Source organism: Schistocerca americana, chromosome 8, assembly GCF_021461395.2.
Source record: "Schistocerca americana isolate TAMUIC-IGC-003095 chromosome 8, iqSchAmer2.1, whole genome shotgun sequence".
In the NCBI taxonomy this organism is placed as follows: domain Eukaryota; kingdom Metazoa; phylum Arthropoda; class Insecta; order Orthoptera; family Acrididae; genus Schistocerca; species Schistocerca americana.
In genome coordinates, this window is record NC_060126.1 from 390,875,247 (window position 1) to 390,895,164 (window position 19,918).

General features: G+C 43.9%; 1 protein-coding gene across 1 annotated transcript in view; it reads right to left on the reverse strand.

Moving 5' to 3' along the window:
• Positions 1–19,918, reverse strand: part of LOC124545882 (protein lethal(3)malignant blood neoplasm 1) — a 153,828-nt gene that overhangs the window by 103,219 nt on the left and 30,691 nt on the right. The gene's annotated exons all lie outside the window — the stretch shown is intronic.

Below are 19,918 nucleotides of genomic sequence, written 5' to 3' on the forward strand. Positions count from 1 at the left end.
TCGTCGACGACGATGCCATTAGGCAGAGCACAGGGTAATATTGGGGAAGTAAAAACTTTTAATGGCTGCTCCACATTTTTGAAGTGCTTACTCTCAGACACCAAAACTATTTGGCTGTATTCGAATTACAAGTATGTCTTTGAATTATTTGAAAAATTGACTGTGTGAGAGGCCGTGACGCACTGACAGCCACCAAACTGGTCAAGATAGTACCTATTTATCAGAAAGTTGCCTCTGATGTGCTATTGGCAGGATGCATTAATGGCAAGACAAAAAATGCAAATGAAAGTTTGCACGATTTCATTTCGTCCAAGCGCCCAAAGAAAAAGGGAATAAAAAGAAAAACAGAATTTAGATCTAGTAGAAGCTGTTTGCTAATTCAATATAAGATGTTTTGAAGAAATCAGGTGTTCCAGCACTTCTTTATCACCCTCTCAGAAGAAGAGCTACTTATCAAGAGATCAATAACGGATCAAGCAGTCTTCAAGATGCTCCCTTGAGAAGTAAACATTCAAGGGAAAGGCTGCCATGGTAATGAAATTACAATAAAAGAAGATTTACGGGAGCAGGAAGTGAACGTGTATGGCAGTGTCGCATTTTAATAGTTTTGCCTCGTACCAGCGATCTATTTTAAATAAAATTTTAAAATCATTTTTTCATAAGTTTGTTTTTCTAACTTCAATGTCAACTTTTTATTGTAAATATTAACCAGTCTCAATGAAATTTCTGCAGGAAGTAATCTTAAGTTATTTGCATACATCTATGCATTAATATTTTCGTAAATGTAGTTTGTCTATTTTATTGTCATACTTACGTACTACCAATTAAAGAGAAATAGATTTTGAAAATTAATAACATTTCTTATAAAATGAACGTGTGCGACTGTTGAACAGGATTTTGTGAACGTTCCCTGAAATGTGAAAACTGAAGTATGAGTACCAAAAGTTCGTTTTCAAAAGTATCACTACAATTATACTAAAAATTCAAAACTCGAAAACCAGTGATATTTGGGACTTCAAAACTTGAATATTAGTACACCTTTACGTGATAGATATTGCCTTAAATTCCCTAGAAACCGGCAAAGTATAAGTAAAGTTAAATTGTTGGGTGGACGAGGTTCCCCTTAAGTGATTCGGTTAAATCACGGAAAACCAGCTCTGGGTAATGAGATGTAATTTCGATAATCGAGTACCGATTATTGATGCAAAGCCACCTTGCAACACCTGCAACGGACTCTTTGATCCTAACCTCACTTGATATTACGTAAATGCTATTTTTGTTACACACAAGACGTGTCTCTAACATCTACAGAACGTTGCTGACTGTTTACTGATGCCAAATAAACTCTCAGAAATTTGATTTTTAGATCGCTGTCAGAAATCCTTATATCGAGTGTTGAAATCAGATAAATCCATTACCCCATATTTTTCTACCACAAATTGAGGATCCATAACAACTACAGATGATGAGAAGAAAATACGTTTCATGGTGGCGTACTCTTTAGGTTAATTACAAAACTGTACCACTTATAAACAAAGGAATCTACTATGAAATATCAAAATCGATTTAAATGACTTTTTCAAATATATAAGTAATTCGGCTAATGTTAGAGGAAAAAATGATACGAACTTTCAGCAAGTAGATTGGGTCAGCAACTTTTGTTAACGTGTATGGAAAAACCAGCCGAAACTTGCAAATTTTTACTTTTTATTCATTCGATGACTAGTTTAGGGATTAGAGGCATTTTAAAATCATCACAACACAGTCGAAAATGGCATTTCCAAAGATGTCAAAAGTATCCAACGAACATTAACCATGCACTGTAAATGTTTACTGCACATTTTTGACATCTTCGGAAATACCTTTTTCGTCTATGTTACGATGATTTGAGAATGGGTCTCGGCCCTAAACTAGTCATCGAACGAATAAAAAGTAAAATCTTGCAACCTTTGACTGGTTTTTCGTTATACTGAAAAAGATGATGTCTTACACCTACAATTGGATTCCAAACACATCAGGTGAAATAACATTAAGAAAATCATAAATTATTCGTAATTTCGGAAATACGGTTGGTATGTAAAACCTAAGAACAGTTTTGGAATCAGCACAACAAAGCATTACGTTTAGACACTTAACACATTTTACAATCGTTTTAAATTTCGCAAGAATTACATTTTATGTTGCTAATATGGCAGGACGAGTCATCGAAGGAACATATGACGCCGGCCGCGGTGGTCTCGCGGTTCTAGGCGCGCAGTCCGGAACCGTGCGACTGCTACGGTCGCAGGTTCGAATCCTGCCTCGGGCATGGATGTGTGTGATGTCCTTAGGTTAGTTAGGTTTAAGTAGTTCTAAGTTCTAGGGAACTGATGACCACAGCTGTTAAGTCCCATAGTGCTCAGAACCATTTGAACATATGACAAATATTGTTACTGCCACATTTGTTTTCATTACGACTGATTTAATAAGTAATAGTCTCTTTTGTGTCAAAAGTATTATGAATTTAGACGGTGCTTATCACCAGGCAAACATATTTTTACTTAGTTTATGTGACCACATGTCCGCAAAACAGATGGAGAGAGGCAGGTCTGTAAATACTTTTTTGAGAGGCGAACGGCAGCTCAAGATCAGATGTCATTAGGATAGGTCGTGTGACCTAAAATCAAGTATTTTGTGTGACTATCTGCCAATATTAGATTGGCAACAGTGAAACAATATGGCCGAAGTGTGTTATTGTGAATTGTGATTTATGTGAGCTGTGTTTACTGATAAACCAAGTACGTTGCATTAACGTTTATACTTATTTACTAACACGTAGGGCATAGCACTATTAGCGCAAGCGAAGCCAGGTACTCATCTCCCGGAATGGCCTGTAGTCATTATAGTTCATCGCTGTAATCGAGGAGATCCATCAGTTAGATGTGTAACATCGCTTAATTTATGCGGGCTCATATTTCAATTTATTGTAGACATCCAGTGATGGTAAATGCCATAATGGACGGATGGGTGTTTCAGCCGCGGTCCTTCTGGAGCCACCTCGCTCCGAAAAACTTCAGGTGCTGCAATAGCAGCCTCTAGACGTCTTTGTGTCGAAAGAGACGTACTTTGAATGCGTCTCCCGAAGAATGACTCTCCAGATAGCTTCTGTACTAATCCAAAATTCATGTGTTTTGGCCGCTGTACTTGTGTCCCGAACGAGTGCGGACCGACGAAATCTCATACATGTTCCATGAGTGACATGTGAGGAGAATGGGGAGGCCAGGGAAAAGAGGTATGTGCCTTATAGAGAAAAAGTCTTGAACGTAAGTTGCAAAAAGTTCGAACAGTGTGCACGTCTTACCAGCAGATGTCATTTCCCGTATATACAAACCTACACGCAACGCACGCTTTGGATCAGCTATTCAAAGTACGAGGCGTGTTTTTTAAGTAAAAATCGTTTTCAAATTAAAAAAGACGTGCTAAGATATCTCAATAATTTTATTTTTACATGAAAGCCTGTACCTTTATCTACGCACTGACGCCATTACAGTCTGATTCTTTCATGTTTACGTTGTGTACTGAGCGTTTAAGATACCTCCGATAATCGTGAGTCCCGCCGACTGTGAAATACGGGCTATTATAAGATTTCTTAGTGCTAAAGGCCTAAAAGCGATCGATATTCATCATGAGATCTGTGCAGTTTACGGAGAAAACATTATGAGTGATGGAATGGTAAGAAAGTGAATGAGAGCATTTAAAGATGGCCTTGCAAATGTGCATGATGTACAACGGAGTGGGCGTCATTCGGTCGTTAATGAAAGTTTGGTGCAGGAAGTGGACAATAAGGTGAGAGAAAACAGACGCTTTACGATGTCCTCCTTGTGGGATGACTTTCCTAATGTTTCTCGTAGTGTTTTGTATGGCATTGTGACCGAGCACTTGAATAACCGAAAATTGTGCGCACATTGGGTACCGAAAATGTCGACGGATGTGCACAAAACCAAACGTTTAGACAGTGCATTGACATTCCTTGAGCGGTACCACAACGACGGTGATGATTTCTTAAGCCAAATTGTTACGGGCGATGAAACATGGGTGACCTGCGTCACACCAGAATCAAAGCAACAGTCCATGGAAATTAAGCAAGGGCACCGTTTTGCTGCAAGACAATGCCCGTCCACATGTGGCTAATCAGACAAAAGATCTCATCACATCTTTTCGACGTGAAACTCCAGAGCATCCTCCGTACAGACCCGATCTTGCGTCCAGTGACTACCATCTGTTTCTGCACTTGAAGAAACACCTGGGCGGTCAGCGTCTTCAAGACGATGACGAAGTCAAAACAGTGGTGATGCAGTGGTTAACAAGTCAGGCGGCAGACTTCTATGAGGAGGGTATTCAAAAACTGATGCAATGTTATGACAAGTGCCTCAATGTTGACGGAAATTATGTAGAAAAGTATATTAAGGTACAGGCTTTCATGTAAAAATAAAATTATTGAGATATCTTAGCACGTCTTTTTTTTAAATTTCAAAACGGTACTTAAAAAAACAGGCCTCGTACGATTCTAATCTCTATGTGCATCGCTACGGACAACGGAGTTTTTCCTCATATTTTCAAAGCTCCTTGAAGTGTAATGTACAGACAATGGAGCCCCGGAAAGGAAGTCCTTCACCATCTGCAATGGGACGTCCCACGACCAAGAATTGACAATCTGCTACAGGAGGATTCTTAAGAAATATATAAAGACGGGAACAGGAAGATGTTCTAGGCGCCAAATCTCACATTCCTCAGGAGAACCAAAAGACCATGTTCCTCTTTTTATGTATAACCGTTTTATATCCAAAAGATTGAGAAGGTATTCTGATGCCACAGAATTATGCTGCGTAACTCATTACTGCAAAATACTGATTTCAAACGAGATCGTGATTAGGGCTACGCGAACTGGACGTCGTTTCTGCGATACTGCGAAAAGACTTGGCAGGAACGTAACCGGTGTACATGAGTAGCGGTAGCGGTGACCACGAGAATGTACGGTCGCAAGAAGACCGATCTCTGGCCGGCCACGTGGCTCTACCGAGAGGGAAGAGGGAAGACAATCGTGTTCGGCGTATGGCTCTGGTTCATCGTAGTGCATCTGCAGCGGCAATATGAGCAGCTCGGAGCTATACGCCCTGTAGCCTGCATTCCACTGGTCCAAAGCGCTGCCTTTTGCGACTTCAGTGGTTTCAAACGAGAGGTCATTGGAGAGAAGGGTCGAGGTTTGTTGTGGTTTGTGACGAAAACTGTTTCTGTCTCAGTGCCAGTGATGGCCGTGTGTTTGTTAGAAAGAGGCCAGTTGAAGGCCTGCAACCAGTCCGTCTGTGTGATAGGCAGAATGGACGTACACCTGAAGTTATGGTCTGGTGTGCGATTTCATATGACAGTAAGAGCATCCTCGTGGTCCTACCACGCAGCCCGACTACAAATTTGGGCGTCAGTCTGGTGATTCGACACTGTGATTTCATTCTCAAACAGCAACCCAGGATGCTCTACAGAATGGGAGATCATCGGACGACAGGTCCAACGTCATCCACAACCAGAATTAGCCGTCCCTGTCTTGACTGACCAAGTGCAACAGGCATGGAATTCCATACCACAATCTGATATCCGGCAGCTGTACAACACAATGTATGTACGATTCATGCTTGCATTCAACATTCCGGCTGTTACACTCGTTATTAGTGCAGCAGCATTTAACATTCTCAGCAGCTTTTCTCGAGCTTACATTAATCTATGATCTTGCACCACTTAAATATGTTACCTAGACAAATGTATTCCTGAAATTTTATTACTCTTCCACCTCTCTAATCGCCATTCATCAGTAAAGATCAGTCCACAGTTCGGCCCTCTTGGCACAGTCAGGTACAACGAGAGGCCAAAATACCTTTGAGTTACTTTGGACAGAACTTTAACATACAAAAAACACCTTTCCAACTTGGCCAAGAAGATACAAACACGAGTGAACCTTGTGAGAAAGCTGGCAGGCAGTACATGGGGAGCAACCACATAACTCCTTCGAGGAGTATCCCTTGCACTGGTATACTCGTCAGCAGAATACTGTGCACCAGTTTGGGTCCGAAGCGCTCACGCAGTGAAAGTAGACGTCCAACTGAACTCAGTTATGAGAGTAATTAGTGGTACAGTCCGGTCTACATCTACTTGCTGACTACCAGTGCTTTCAAACATCTGCCCACCAGACCTCCGTCGAAAGGCTACTCTTTACAACCTCTGTCAGCAAGTTTCTGAAAAGAACTCGATCCCTCTTCATAACGATTTGCTATCACTGCCCAGAAAACGCCTCAAATCTAGAACACCAGCATATGAAATGGGAGTCCAAATGCTATCCACAGGATTCGATAAGGACGCAGAGTGGAAACGTGAGTGGCAAGCTACAACAACTCGAAACCAAGAACTGGTAGACAATCGAACAGTTCCAGTTCCAGGCTTCCACCAACCAAGGGAGGTGTGGGTGCAGTTAAACAGATATCGGACTGAAGAGGGTAGGTGCAAATACAACATGCACAAGTGGGGCTTTTCAAGTGACAGTGTGTGTGACTGTGGTGACACCCAAACAATGAGCCACATTGTGAATGAATGTCCAATCAGACGCTTCCCTGGTGGCACTGAGAAGCTCCATCAAGCATCCCTCGAGGCACTCCGCTGGATAGAGTCTATCAACATCCGAGTGTAGTCTGAGCCGTTTTAAAACTTGTGTGCTGTGTATCATTTCATATGTTCATTTTTATACATATTTCTTTGTTTTGCTAAATGTGTAATACTGTAATTGATGCACACGATAATAATAATAAATTATTTTTGGTGTTGCGGTTTTTTTTCGTCAGAGGGAATAATAATAATGAAATAACACGAGAGAAATGTTCGGTTTAACAGTGGTGTGGGACAGGAATGCAATTCTTCTAACCTAATGTTGAACCTGTGTATCGAAGAAGAAGAAAAGACAGAACTAAATGAAGGTTGAAGACTAGGATAACAATTTAAGGTGAACGGATGTCAATAATTAGATTGATGTTAGTGAAAGTGAAGTTTCAGAACCTGTTAAATAGAATGAACACCCTAATGAGCACACGTACTATGCATTGGGAGTAAACAGATGAAACATGAAAGCAATGACGATAATCACAAATAAACTTGAGATAAACTAAACATAAAAATTATGGGCCGCGAAGTAGACGAATTGAAATAATTCTGCTACTGTGAAAGCAAAGTAGCGCCTGACAGACGATATAAGGAGCAGACTAATACATGAAAAGAGGTATTCCTCTAAAAAAAGAAGTCTATTATTGTTAAATATTAGCCTTAATTAGAGGAAGACATTTCTGAGAATGTACGTGTGCGGTACATTTTGTATGGACCGAGTTATGGACTGGGGGGAAAACGTAAAAGAAAGAAAACTCGAATAGTCTTTGGCATGGTATTATGGAAGGAAGCTGAAAATCATATAGATTCAAAATAAAGAAATAGGTTAGCTGCAGAATCGGTGAGGAAAGATTTATATGGTATAAACTGACTAAGAGGAGGGACAGGATGATAAAACATGCGTTAAGCCATTGAGTCATCAGGGAATAGCTACCATAAAAATGTAAAAGTCGTGTGACTAGGACCACCCGTCGGGTAGACCGTTCGCCGGGTGCAAGTCTTTCGATTGGACGCCACTTCGGCGACTTGGCGCGTCGATGGTGATGAAATGATAATGGTTAGGACAACACCACACCCAGTCCCTGAGCAGAGAAAATCTCCGACCAAGCCGGGAATCGAACCCGGGCCCTTAGGATTGACATTCTATCACGCTGACCTTTTTTTTTTTATCGGTATTGTTCGTTGCGTTTGGTCTGGGTGGACGTCACGAGACATCTGTTCAAGTTGATCGTTGGTTCCTCTACTCAGTTTTTTTTTTTTTTATTACAGAGGCCTAGCAGCACTCTGACCGAACACGCTGAGCTACCGTACCAGCAAGCATTCAGCTACCGGGGCGGACATAGCTTCCATGATACTAGAGGAAACTGTAGGAGATTAAAGCTTTAGCAGAAGACAGAGACTGGAGTATATCCAACAAATAAAAACTGTTAAGCCTTTAGTGGCCACTTGTTGACAAACTGCCTATTGGCTTCTGTCTCGGGTTCTTCGGCCGACGTTCATCTAATGATTTTTCTGACATCTAGAAATGGCAGAGCGTACTAATCATGCCTCTTTTCTGACTCGGGTGGTGGTTTGACAGTTTATGCAGGTATCGGTCCGTGTGTGTCGGTTTTCGATACACGCTGTGTCCCAGGTTTTCGCCGTCCCTTGTGACCAGCACATCTAGAAATGGCAGTTTCTTGCTATTTCTAGATGTGCTGGTCACAAGGGACGGCGAAAACCTGGGACACAGCGCGTATCGAAAACCGACACACACGGACCGATACCGGCACAAACTGTCAAACCACCACCCGAGCCAGAAAAGAGACATGAATAGTACGCTCGTAACGAGAGCAGGACGAATATGTGAGCCGCAACACCTCAGACGAGAAATGCAACACCTGGAAACTGTTCTGAGGAGCAATGGGTACTCCACAAATGACTTTAGAAGTGTAACAGAGCCAAACACTCGGCGAAGTAAGGAACCAGAAAAAGAAATGTCGGGTACGGCCTTTCTGCCATACATTCCCAGAGTGACGGACAGAATCGGCCGAATATTGCGCAAACGTGGCGTAAAGACGATTTTCAAACCGGCAAGGAAGATCAAAGAGTGTCTTAGATCGGCGAAGGAGAAAGGAGACCCACTTGCAATGTCGGGAATATACCGTATACCATGCACATGCGGAAGAGTTTATGTCGGAATGACTGGACGATCCATTAACACCAGGATCAAAGAGCATAAGCGACATTGCAGGTTGGGGCAGATGAAGAAACCGGCCGTGGCAGAGCACGCACTGGATGAGACCGACCACGTAATAAAATTCGCCGACACGGAAATTCTGGCTGTAGAGAAGCACTATCACACGCGCTTGTTTAGAGAAGCTGTAGAAATACAAAAACACGCGAACAGTGTCAACAAGAAAGAGGAAAGCCTTAAGGTAAACGGATCCTGGCTTCCCGTACTGCAGCGAACGACCGTCGCATGTAGCAAGAGGAGAACCGCACCGGAAATGACCGCGGAGAAGCCCTCGGACGTTGGCGCGCCAGGTACATATAGTCTGCGGCCTCGAGCTCGGCTCCAGTTCACCACCGGCAATGGAGGGTGAAGCTTTGACAATGCCAGCCACTCGTGCTGGCGAAACGTCAGAAAAATCATTAGATGAACGTCGGCCGAAGAACCCGAGACAGAAGCCAATAGGCAGTTTGTCAAATAAAAATTGCTTCTTTGTGACGAACAGAACGGCTCACAAAAGGAAGTTGTGGCGAACTGCAGCAAATCCGCTGGAAAAAGAAACAGGCTAAATGAGGCTTATTCGAACAGTTATCGATAGCCATTTTTCCTGCGTAACTCTGTCGCGAATGGATTAGGAAAATGGGGCGGGATGCCAATAGTTCGCGGTTCAAAATGGTTCAAATGGCTCTGAGCACTATGGGACTTAACATCTGAGGTCATCAGTTCCCTAGAACTTAGAACTTCTTAAACCTAACTAACCTAAGGACATCACACACATCCATGCCCTAGGCAGGATTCGAACCTACGACCGTAGCGGTCACGCGGTTGCAGACTGAAGCGCCTAGAACCGCTCGGTCACTTCGGCTGGCACAGTCCGCGGAACCCACTCTATACACACTGGACAGTAAGCAGGTGGAAATACAACAGTACAGTGATCACATACTGTGTCGTAAAAGCGTGTTGAAAACAAAGCCTGTTGTTTACCTGGGTGTAGTAAGACAAGGTAAGGTTTGTTTGTGCTAACGCCGCTGTTCGTTCGCCAGCTGGGGAGTAATTCCGGCCCGCACCTTTCACTGTTTGCCTGCAGCGATGTGTACCGTCTCAAGCAGTGGCACCTAGCCGCGTTAGCGGTCGTACCCGTGGCGCTTCATTTGTCTTGCGCCTGGCGGGACGAAGGCTGACGCGATTAGCATCTGCTTTCGTGGTCTCGCCTGCGCAATTACGGCGGTGCTGCGGGCAGCAGGAAGCGTCGCTGCGCATCACCGCCGGCCGCACTGTAATACGGCGAGAGTAATTGTCGCGCACTACAGCTGCTAACGAGTCCTGCTTCCTCGGTGGCTTACCGCACGTGGCGCACACCTCTTCTCGTGTTCCTTCGCATACTTTTTCGTGTAATCTTCTCGACAGCCAGCGTCATCATGTGCGTTTTTTGTTGGCTGGGTACTTCCAGCCATTAGCTTATGATGTTTTTACGCTGAATGAGCACCTTAAGACGAAACACCCATTTCATTTCTGTAACAAGTGAAGCTGTCGAGACGAGGTTTTCAGCGGATGACAGTGCACACGTAATTTAGTTAAGGGGCTAATACAACTCTTCTATCAACGGAGTTAAGAAGCCAGTACATTTCCTTCAATGTGCGATGTACTTTTAGGATTCAGATGTTCAAATGTGTGTGAATTCTTATGGGACTTAACTGCTAAGGTCATCAGTCCCTAAGCTTACACACAACTTGTTGTTGTTGTTGTGGTCTTCAGTCCTGAGACTGGTTTGATGCAGCTCTCCATGCTACTCTATCCTGTGCAAGCTTCTTCATCTCCCAGTACCTAATGCAACCCACATCCTTCTGAATCTGCTTAGTGTATTCATCTCTTGGTCTCCCTCTACGATTTTTACCCTCCACGCTGCCCTCCAGTACTAAATTGGTGATCCCTTGATGCCTCAGAACATGTCCCACCAACCTATCCCTTCTTCTAGTCAAGTTGTGCCACAAAGTTCTCTTCTCCCCAATTCTATTCAATACCTCCTCATTAATTATGTGATCTACCCATTTAATCCTCAGCATTCTTCCGTAGCATCACATTTCGATAGCTTCTATTCTCTTCTTGTCTAAACTATTTATCGTTCACGTTTCACTTCCATACAGGGCTACACTCAATACAAATACTTTCAGAGACGACTTCCTGACACTTAAATCAATACTCGATGTTAACAAATTTCTCTCCTTCGCAAACGCTTTGCTTGCGATTGCCAGTCTACATTTTATAACCTCTCTACTTCCACCGTCATCAGTTGCTTTGATCCCCAAATAGCAAAACTCCTTTACTACTTTAAGTGTCTCATTTCCTAATCTAATTCCCTCAGCATCACCCGACTTAATTCGACTACATCCCATTATCCTCGTTTTGCTTTCATTGATGTTCATCTTATACCCTCCTTTCAAGACACTGTCCATTCAGTTCAACTGCTCTTCCAAGTCCTTTGCTGTCTCTGACAGAATTACAATGTCGTCGGCGAACCTCAAAGTTTTTATTACTTCTCGATGGATTTTAATACCTACTCCGAACTTTTCCTTTGTTTCCTTTACTGCTTGCTCAATATACAGATTGAATAGCATCGGGGAGAGGCTACAACCCTGTCGCACTCCCTTCCCTACCACTGCTTCCGTTTCATGTCCGCCGGCCGGTGTGTCCGTGCGGTTCTAGGCGCTTCAGTCTGGAACCGCGTGACCGCTACGGTCGCAGGTTCGAATCCTGCCTCGGGCATGGATCTACATCTACATCTACATTTATACTCCGCAAGCCACCCAACGGTGTGTGGCGGAGGGCACTTTACGTGCCACTGTCATTACCTCCCTTTCCTGTTCCAGTCGCGTATGGTTCGCGGGAAGAACGATTGTCTGAAAGCCTCCGTGCGCGCTCTAATCTCTCTAATTTTACATTCGTGATCTCCTCGGGAGGTATAAGTAGGGGGAAGCAATATATTCGATACCTCATCCAGAAACGCACCCTCTCGAAACCTGGCGAGCAAGCTGCACCGCGATGCAGAGCGCCTCTCTTGCAGAGTCTGCCACTTGAGTTTGTTAAACATCTCCGAAATGCTATCGCGGTTACCAAATAACCCTGTGACGAAACGCGCCGCTCTTCTTTGGATCTTCTCTATCTCCTCTGTCAACCCGATCTGGTACGGATCCCACACTGATGAACAATACTCAAGTATAGGTCGAACGAGTGTTTTGTAAGCCACCTCCTTTGTTGATGGACTACATTTTCTAAGGACTCTCCCAATGAATCTCAACCTGGTACCCGCCTAACCAACAATCAATTTTATATGATCATTCCACTTCAAATCGTTCCGCACGCATACTCCCAGATATTTTACAGAAGTAACTGCTACCAGTGTTTGTTCCGCTATCATATAATCATACAAATAAGGATCCTTCTTTCTATGTATTCGCAATACATTACATTTGTCTATGTTGAGGGTCAGTTGCCACACCCTGCACCAAGTGCCTATCCGCTGCAGATCTTCCTGCATTTCGCTACAATTTTCTAATGCTGCAACATCTCTGTATACTACAGCATCATCCGCGAAAAGCCACATGGGACTTCCAACAGTATCTACTAGGTCATTTATATATATTGTGAAAAGCAATGGTCCCATAACACTCCCCTGTGGCACGCCAGAGGTTACTTTAACGTCTGTAGACGTCTCTCCATTGATAACAACATGCTGTGTTCTGTCTGCTAAAAACTCTTCAATCCAGCCACACAGCTGGTCTGATATTCCGTAGGCTCTTACTTTGTTTATCAGGCGACAGTGCGGAACTGTATCGAACGCCTTCCGGAAGTCAAGAAAAATAGCATCTACCTGGGAGCCTGTATCTAATATTTTCTGGGTCTCATGAACAAATAAAGCGAGTTGGGTCTCTCACGATCGCTGTTTCCGGAATCCATGTTGATTCCTACATAGTAGATTCTGGGTTTCCATAAACAACATGATACTCGAGCAAAAAACATGTTCTAAAATTCTACAAGAGATCGACGTCAGAGATATAGGTGTATAGTTTTGCGCATCTGCTCGACGACCCTTCTTGAAGACTGGGACTACCTGTGCTCTTTTCCAGTCATTTGGAACCTTCCGTTCCTCTAGAGACTTGCGGTAAACGGCTGTTAGAAGGGGGGCAAGTTCTTTTGCGTACTCTGTGTAGAATCGAATTGGTATCCCGTCAGGTCCAGTGGACTTTCCTCTGTTGAGTGATTCCAGTTGCTTTTCTATTCCTTGGACACTTATTTCGATGTCAGCCATTTTTTCGTTTGAGCGAGGATTTAGAGAAGGAACTGCAGTGCGGTCTTCCTCTGTGAAACAGCTTTGGAAAAAGGTGTTTAGTATCTCAGCTTTACGCGTGTCATCCTCTGTTTCAATGCCATCATCATCCCGGAGTGTCTGGATATGCTGTTTCGAGCCACTTACTGATTTAACGTAACACCAGAACTTCCTAGGATTTTCTATCAAGTCGGTACATAGAATTTTACTTTCGAATTCACTGAACGCTTCACGCATAGCCCTCCTTACGCTAACTTTGACATCGTTTAGCTTCTGTTTGTCTGCGAGGTTTTGGCTGCGTTTAAACTTAGAGTGAAGCTCTCTTTGCTTTCGCAGTAGTTTCCCAACTTTGTTGTTGTACCACGGTGGGTTTCTCCCGTCCCTCACAGTTTTACTCGGCATGTACCTGTCTAAAACGCATTTTACTATTGCCTTGAACTTTTTCCATAAACACTCAACATTGTCAGTGTCGGAACAGAAATTTTCGTTTTGATCTGTTAGGCAGTCTGAAATCTGCCTTCTATTACTATTATTATGTGTGTGATGTCCTTAGGTTAGTTAGGTTTAAGTAGTTCTAGGTTCCAGGGCACCGATGACCATAGATGTTAAGACCCATAGTGCTCAGAGCCGTTTGAACCTTTCATGTCCCTCGACTCTTATAACTGCCATCTGCTTTCTGTACAAATTGTAAATAGCCTTTAGCTCCATGTATTTTTCCCCTGCCACCTTCAGAATTTGAAAGACACACTACTTAACCTAAGTTATCCTAATGACAAGCCGGCCGAGGTGGCCGAGCGGTTCTAGGCGCTATAGTCTGGAACTGTGCGACCACTATTGTCGCAGGTTCGAATCCTGCCTCGGGCATGGATGTGTGTGATGTCCTTAGTTTAGTTAGGTTTAAATAGTTCTAAGTTATAGGGGTCTGATGACCTCAGAAGTTAACTCCCATAGTGCTCAGAGCCATTTGAACCATTTGAACCTAATGACAAACACATACACCCATGCCCGAGGGAGGACTCGAACCTCCGCGGGGACCAGCCGCACAGTTGATGACTGCAGCGCCTAGACCGCTCGGCTAATCCCGCGCGGCTTTTAGGATTCAGTGTCTCAGTGTGTAAAAACAGAACCCTTATAGCATCGCTTGGTTGTCCGTCAGTCAGTCTGTCTGTCTGTTAAGAACTCTTCTTCTCACGATCCGGTAGACGTATCATTTCATATACAGGGTGTTACAAAAAGGTACGGCCAAACTTTCAGGAAACATTCCTCACACACAAAGAAAGAAAATATGTTATGTGGACATGTGTCCGGAAACGCTTACTTTCCATGTTAGAGCTCATTTTGTTACTTCTCTTCAAATCACATTAATCATGGAATGGAAACACACAGCCACAGAACCTACCAGCGTGACTTCAAACACTTTGTTACAGGAAATGTTCAAAAGGTCCTCCGTTAGCGAGGATACATGCATCCACCCTCCGTTGCATGGAATCCCTGATGTGCTGATGCAGCCCTGGAGATTGGCGTATTGTATCACAGCCGTCCACAATACGAGCACGAAGAGTCCCTACATTTGGTACCGGGATTGCGTAGACGAGAGCTTTCAAATGCCCCCATAAATGAAAGTCAAGAGGGTTGAGGTCAGGAGAGCGTGGAGGCCACGGAATTGGTCCGCCTCTACCAATCCATCGGTCACCGAATCTGTTGTTGAGAAGCGTACGAACACTTCGACTGAAATGTGCAGGAGCTCCATCGTGCATGAACCACATGTTGTGTCGTACTTGTAAAGGCACATGTTCTAGCAGCACAGGTAGAGTATCCCGTATGAAATCATGGCGGTGAATCGAGGAAGTACAGTACATACTGACGAAACTAAAATGAGCTCTAACATGGAAATTAAGCGTTTCCGGACACATGTCCACATAACATCTTTTCTTTATTTGTATGTGAGGAATGTTTCCTGAAAGTTTGGCCGTACCTTTTTGTAACACCCTGTATTAAGGTCTATGGTTCCTTGTCGGTGTAAAAATTTTATGTTTCGAAGTCAGTTCAGTCAAAAGATACGGCTGTTTATCACAGGTATTTCGATACTTGATAACTCACTCCTCAAAATCTATAGTGTGGTTCCCGCTGACCTAGAATCAAGAAATTTGGTAAGAAACAAGGTTTTACAGTACAAATGAAAGGAAAAATCTGGAAATGGTTGATTTCTAATTTATAACATTAACAAAACCTTTTTTGGTCACTTTTTTTAACCGTCTATCTGTCTGTCCGTCTGGCTGTTAAGAACCGATTTCCTTAGGAACGGGTAGACGTATCAAGTTCAAACATATGACACGTACTTTTGGAAATTTGTGGTGAGTTCCTATGGGACTAAACTGCTAAGGTCATCAGTCCCTAGGCTTACACAATACTTATTCTAACTTAATCCGGCTGGAGTGGCCGAGCGGTTCTAGGTGCTACTGTCTGGAACCTCGCGACCACTACGGTCGCAGGTTCGAATCCTGCCTCGGGCATGGATGTGTGTCATGTCCTTAGGTTAGTTAGGTTTAAGTAGTTCTAAGTGCTAGGGGACTGATGACCTTAGAAGTTAAGTGCCATAGTGCTCAGAGCCATTTGAACCATTCTAACTTAAACTAACTAAAGCTAAGAACAATACACACGTATATACGCGAGGGAGGACCCGAACCACCGACGGGGGGGAGCCGCACGAACAAGACGCCCTAGATTGCACGGCTGCCCCGCACGGCCCGTACTTAATTTTATGGTTCCTTAGCGACGCAAAAAATTTAAGCTTCTAAGTCTGTACGATGAAAAGATTCAACCATTTATATCACATATTTTGAAACTCCCCAACTCACCCGTCAAAACATATACGGTAATACCCGTTGACGTAGGATCGTGAAATTGGGCGAGAAGCAAGGTCTCATAGAACAAGTGAAGGAAAAAATCTTAAAGTTATTCATTTTTAATTGTATCACACAAAAAAACATCATGTTGCAGTTTGAATATATACTGCACTAATTATGAGTCAAAAGCAAAATAGACGATCATTACTGCATGCAAACGTAAAATGTATGTTGCAGTCATGTTTTAGTAAGTACATAAAAATGTTCAATTAAATATTCTCTCTCAACATAACGTCTGCACTGTTTCGTATACACTCTACTGCTAGTGCTGCAACCTCCAATATGAGAGTGGTTATTTCATGCTGACGTCTAACATAGGCGGTCTTCACATTAATTTCACTCGATCGTGTAGTTTTCGTATGCTCCTTCGTTTTTCCTATAAGTTAGTTAGCATTTAGCCCCATTTGAACAGTTATAACTGGCACTGTATCTACACTATTGGCCATTAAAATTGCTACACCACGAAGATGACATGCTACAGACGCGAAATTTAACCGACAGGCAGAAGATGCTCTGATATGCAAATGATTACTTTTTCAAAGCATTCACACAAGGTTGGCGCCGGTGGCGACACCCACAACGTGCTGACACGAGGAAAGTTTCCAACCGATTTCTCATACACAAACAGCAGTTGACCGGCGTTGCCTGGTGAAACGTTGTGATGCCTCGTTTCAGGAGGAGAAATGCGTACCATCACGTTTCCGACTTTCATAAAGGTCGGATTGTAGCTTATCGCGATTGCGGTTTATCGTATCGCGACATTGCTGCTCTCGTTGGTCGATATCCAATGACTGTTAGCAGAATATGGTTGGTCGGTGGGTTCAGGAGGGTTGCAGCCAGCTCTCGATCCCTGAGTCAACATATGGGGACGTTTGCAAGACAACAACCATCTGCACAAACAGTTCGACGACGTTTGCATCAGCATGCACTATCAGCTCGGAGACTATGGCTGCGGTTACCCTTGATGCTGCATCACAGACAGGAGCGCCTGCGATGGTGTACTCAACGACGAACCTGGGTGCACGAATGGCAAAACGTCATTATTTCGGATGAATCCAGGTTCTGTTTACAGCTTCATGATGGTCCATCCGTGTTTGGTGACATCGCGGTGAACGCACATTGGAAGCGTGGATTCGTCATCGCCATACTGCCGTATCACCCGGCGTGATGGTATGGGCTGCCACTCGTTACACGTCTCGGCCACCTCTTGTTCGCATTGACGGCACTTTGAACAGTGGAAGATACATTTCAGATGTGTTACGACTCGTGGCTCTACCCTTCATTCGAGCCCTGCGAAACCCTACATTTCAGCAGGATAATGCACGACCGCATGTTGCAGGTCGTGTACGGGCCTTTCTGGATACAGTAAATGTTCGAGTGCTGCCCTGGCCGCACATTCTCCAGATCTCTCACCAATTGAAAACGTCTGGTGAATGGCGGCCGAGCAACTGGCTCGTCACAATACGCCAGTCATTACTCTTGATGAACTGTAGTATCGTGTTGAAGGTGCATGAGCAGCTGTACCTGTACACACCATCCAAGCTCTGTTTGACTCAATGTCCAGGCGTGTCAAGGCCGTTATTACGGCCAGAGGTGGTTGTTCTGGGTACTGATTCCTGAGGATCTATGCACCCAAATTGCTTGAAAATATAATCACATGTCAGTTCTAGTATAATATATTTGTCGAATGAATACCCGTTTATCATCTGCATTTTTTCTTGGTGTAGCAATTTTAATGGCCAGTAGTGTGTGTCGTATAAAGCAGAGTGCTGAGGAAGCACGTTTCATTTTACTAGGGTTGGCTTAAGTTCTTGCCGCATATAACGGCGGGGCCTGTCACGAGATCAGCACTTGACGGATTTGCATGGCAATAGCCAGTTTCAGCCGTCTTGTCTTTCAGTTCAAGCACAGTGTTCCGACACGTTTGCGAAAAATGTCAGCACCAACGTTAACGAGTGGTATAGAGGATGTTTCAAGATCTTTGTGTCAGACGTCGAGGGGAATAACTTTTGGTAGATATAAAATATCCGCTGGCGCTTCCAGGCCACTAGGCGTCATTTGGTGTTCACCGGTCCTGAGACGAGAAGATTTCACTGAACTATCCGGGTCGCTGCGAACTACCTACCCCAGTTCATTTGAGAGAATTATTTTCAAGAAGAGAAGATTATGAATCAGTGGCTAAACGGAAACATGTAGGTGGCTGGCTCTGAGCACTATGGGACTTGACATCTGAGGTCATCAGTCCCTAGAACTTAGAACTACTTAAACCTAACTAGCCTAAGGATGGACTCGCATTCGGGAGGACGACGGTTCAATCCCGTCTCCGGCTTCCTGATTTAGGTTTTCCGTGATTTCCCTAAATCGCTTCAGGCAAATGCCGGGATGGTTCCTTTGAAAGGGCACGGCCGATATCCTTCCCCATCCTTCCCTAACCCGAGCTTGCGCTCCGTCTCTAATGACCTCGTTGTCGACGGGACGTTAAACACTAATCTCCTCCTCCCTTAACCTAAGGACATCACACACATCCATGCCCGAGGTAGGATTCGAACCTGCGACCGTAGCGGCCGCCCGGTTCCAGACTGAAGTGCCTAGAACCGATCGGCCACACCGGCCGGCAGACATGTGGGTACTTCAGAACAGAATCAGGAAATTTAATTTTCCTGGGCCTTCCCCATTGCCGGCCGCTGTGGCCGAGCGGTTCTAGGCGCATCAGTCCGGAACCGCGCGACTGCTACGGTCGCAGGTTCGAATCCTGCCTCGTGGATGGATGTGTGTGATGTCCTTAGGTTAGCTAGGTTTAAGTAGTTCTAAGTTCTAGGGTACTGATGACCTCAGATGTTAAGTCCCATAGTGCTCATAGCCATTTGAACCTTCCCAATTTCATACGGAGCACATGACTGAATTGTAGATAACACACAAGCCATACACACAAGTCGAGTGCCTATGCCCTGCCGCATCTCAGGCGCATAATCAACACGAAAGGAAGTATAGCAACGCCAGGGTATGTCGGCAAACATTTTTCTCTAACAAACGTTCTTCCCAGTGACGTTATTCACCACTCCCAGATATTTGATAGAACGGCTTTCAAACACCCTGCATAATCGTACTCATCTTTTGAACAGCTTTCGAATTCCATTATAAAAGGTGCATCCTGCTATTAAAAAACATACTTGCTCCGTTTCACATGATGCAAGAAACAGCAAATTTACGACCTTTCCTTCATGGCAGACCACAGTCATATAAAATTTTTTCAAAGGAATTTCCGCCATCAGTGATGAATGCAGGTGACTGGAATATATTAGCTGCTAAATACGCCACACTGCATCTTAATGGTTTCTCGCATTGCCCAATGTCAGCTATATTTTGTGTCTTGGACATGTACTTGTATCCGTTAACACGGCAATTGGTCCATAAGACCACACACACACACACACACACACACACACACACTCACTCACTGGTCATACCGGACTCTAGAGTCCATTACCGCAGCAACGTATTTTCGTAATAAGACCAGAAAGATGTATTTTTACATGAGATGTCACTGACACGTAAGACATTATTTACTGTTAAAGTGCACTTGAGACTGGCTACAAAGCCCAAATGGCAGTGAAAAACGACAGAATTTTTTATTTTCAGAAAAGAAAAAATTACCTGTCCCTTTGCGCTCTACCATTTGCCGTAACACCTATTTCGATCTCTTAAGCCATTCGCGAAATAAAATCAGTGTTATGTCTTAAGCGACTCACCCTATATACACTCTGTTGTTGTTGTGGTCTTCAGTCCTGAGACTGGTTT